Genomic DNA, 3,682 nt, shown 5'->3' on the forward strand with positions numbered 1-3,682 from the left:
ATACAAATTTATGAAAAAGGAAATGTGGGAACATAGGGCTGTTGTATTTTTAATGACGACAGTTAGCTCCACTGATGTTATATGCGAAAATTAGAAACATGGTGATGTTGTGTGTGAAATAGTACAGTTTTTTTTAGGTTATTGTCCATTTTATGGGCTCCATACACAACAAGAAGGCATCTGCAAATTCACAACCACATCAATACCCACCCGGTTAGCTGACAAGCACCAATTTCATTTCATTTCAGGGTCACAAGACTGACTGAGACAAATGCACACACATTGATGTAGCGCCTAAAACCAGACTGACTAACTGCTGCAGTAATGTTTTGTCTAACAGACCCGATTTGCATAATTAGACTTGCATATGCTAAAGAGCAGAGCCTTAATTCTGTCTGGCAGTAATAGCAACGATGAATCATGGGCTCCCTGTTGGTGTCAGCAGACAGACAGGCAGACAGACAGACCACATGCAGGGCTGGGACCTTTTTGCTGTAATTCATCTTTTCCACGATCCGCCCCTTTCAAACTCACTCCTCCACATCCTCTGTCAGCCACGCCCCTTTTTTTCATCTCTCCTCTTCATCATGGCAACCTTCCTCTACCTCTCCTCCTCATATTCCGGCTACATCTTTCCTTTTTCCTCTCCCTAGCTGCCTTGTTTCTCTCTTCTCTACCCCCCACACACCAGCACCACACACACACACACACACACACACACACACAAACACATCCACCACACTCCTGCTTTCCATCTGACATTGATAAATGGAGACTAACAGAGATGACAACATCATTACTCATGTTCAGTAGCGACACCACCTAGGACAGAGAAAAACGAGAGGAAGAGGGAGGATGAAGGACAGGACAGGAGGAAGATGGGGAGTGAAGGGGTGGAGGCGGGAGGCTGCAGTTGGAGGTGTTTGCTACAGTCCACCCCCTAAAGCACACACCTTAGCATCTCCGGAGAGCTCGATGTTGAGGTGTTCATTACTGGTGTGAAAACGTAGAATTGTTGATAGTACCGGCAGCCTGGGTGGAAACTCGTCAGTTTCCTACACAAATCCAATCAGACTAGAGTAGCTGCAGGCTGTAAGACACAATCATTCTCTTTATCACTGAATCTGCTGCTCCTCCCAATTAATCATTTATTGTATAAAAGGTCAAACATTTCCAGCAGTTCAAGGAATTTCTTCCAAAAGACAAAAACACCCAAAATGTATTTTGTTATATTTCTTTATTATTAATATTATTGTTATTATTGTATAACTGAATGTCACTGGTGTGGCTAAAAAGCTACATCAATCACAAATTTTCTGTGCAAAACTGACATTGCTGAGTGATTTCTGCAGCAAAAACACATCGCATCTTCAGCAGACGATCTAACCCGACTAATTCCATCACTGCACAGGGTAGGTGGCAGGTAAAAAGCCATGTGAGCACACACAACTGTCTTTCTTGCTCCTCAGCACTCAGGAGATGATCAGCGGCGCAGACAACAAGTCAGCCACAAGTCCAAGTTAATGACAGCCAGTTTCCCTCTGTAGCCAAACACTTACACACACACACACACACGCACCGTCAGCCTCGCAAACACTCCACAGGCACCCTTATGGGCTCTAATCAGAACGACAAATGATGTGTCACAAAGAGTGGGAGATGAGTTAGAAGAATCATTCACTCGCTCTGCCTCTCAGAGTAATAAGGAGGTGAAGAAATGTAGCTGGAGAAATGTGGAGTGGAAAGACATATGGCGGGGGGGGGATAGAACAGGGGATGGGATAGTGTGGAGTGAGAGGGAGAAAAGAGTGTGTGTGTGTGTGTGTGTGTTTGTGTGTGATGTCAAGTTGATGAATGTGGTAGCAGGAGCCATTGTGGTGGTGAAGGAGTAGGAGGCCACCAGATAACAGCAGAGCAAGGCCTAAGCTGTCTCACACCATGAATAAAACACCATGAAAATCTCTCTGTCTCTCTCTCTCTCTCACACACTCACAGATTTCTAATTACCTTCGGATGACTTTATCTTTCTGTTTCATTGAGTTATTTAAATGGAAAGTATCAGACTGTGGGATAAGTGCTCTGCATGCTGCCTCTGCTTGTTTCAGATAACCTGCACATGTGTACGTACTGCATACAGTACAGTGTACACACACACACACTCAGACTGTCCGCTCTCGCTCACGGCTTAAAAGTAGTGTGTAAAGTTTGCTTGTTGGCAAATGATGAGCAACAAATTGTCTGGTAGTGAGCAGCGATGTGGTTTCACCTCTTTGCTGTTGGTATGGCGCCCTCTAGTGGACGCTGGCAGGAACTGAGAAAAGCTTCCTCCTGCTCACTGTACTGCTACATTTACACTTTAACAGCAGCCCTCAGTGAGGAGCGATGAAGCTCTTGATCAAAATGTTACACCACACTTCAACAAGTAGTCTTTAGATGTCAGATTATACTTGTTTACATTAGTTCATCATTAATATACCACATGAACAAAAGTTTTAAAAAGTGAGTGAAAGTTATCCATCAATGACCTCCTAATAACACATTCTGTAGTAAGTTGTTGGTGTACACTTTTAAACGATTGATTAGACATTTCATGTGTTGACTCTGTGGTTTCCGTTGTACCTGTTGTTGTTCATATTATTTGGCCCATCTAGAGCCAACATGAAGCTACTGATGTGTTTTTGTTAGCGTTTTACCTGTAGCATTTCCTTAATAATATACTTTTTAACAATCCTGCTTTTGTTTATTGCTAGGTGTCGAGTTGGTCCTGGTACTGCAATTTTTAGGTCTATTATCTGACTCATCCAGAGTGATTTGTGAATGCAAAAATACATGTATCTACTCAATTATATACACTTTTTCCTTCTTTCAAAAACGTTCTCATTTGAAATGATAATCTTTATGGGTTTTTACATTTCCTTTCCATGCAGTTGCCATCTTACAGTCATACAGGCTATAGAGACAGCAGAGTGAGTGTGTGAATGTCTACTGGTATATGTTGGTTGTGAAGGCTGGCACCCTGATGTGACCTAAGCTGCAACCTTCATTCACTAAACTTACAGGAGCATGAAGGAGATTAAAGGGAGACAATTAAAAGCTGAAAGTAATGAAAATATATTGTTAGTGAAGACAACTCCAGCTGAGAGAAAGAAAAGGTGAGTGTGTGTGTGTGTGTNNGGGGGGGGGGGGAGAGATGGAGAGTAAGTTAGGCTCCTTATCCACCAAATTACAACAAACTGGTCTCTTATGTTCTTTCACACTGGTTGATCCTTCCATCTTCTTCTTTCTACAGAACTTGGAGTCTAATTCTACAACAGCAGCCCAGTGAGGATGTAATGTTCACTTCACACCAGAAAACTTGGACAGAAGAAACATTTAGAGACAACCGTAGCATGAAAAGTTTGACCTGAGGGCCACATTGTAACCTACGGGTTTATCCTCTGACAGTGACCAGAGATCTGCAGCCATCCTTATTTTCTGGTCTGGACAGATTGACCGTACATGGGGCCAACCCCCGTCATCAGAAATGTGTCCTTGATTTGATTTGTGCACTGGGAGGGGTTTTATTTTTTTCGGTCTAGGTCATCCTGTGAGGATGAATCATTATCATCATTAAGTCATTATACACCCAATATGGGTATGTGGACACCTGAACAGTACACGCATATGTCATTGTGGAGGATCA

The sequence above is a fragment of the Morone saxatilis genome, unplaced genomic scaffold, assembly GCF_004916995.1.
Source record: "Morone saxatilis isolate NCDOM2014 unplaced genomic scaffold, NCSU_SB_2.0 Contig17, whole genome shotgun sequence".
Lineage (NCBI taxonomy): Eukaryota > Metazoa > Chordata > Actinopteri > Moronidae > Morone > Morone saxatilis.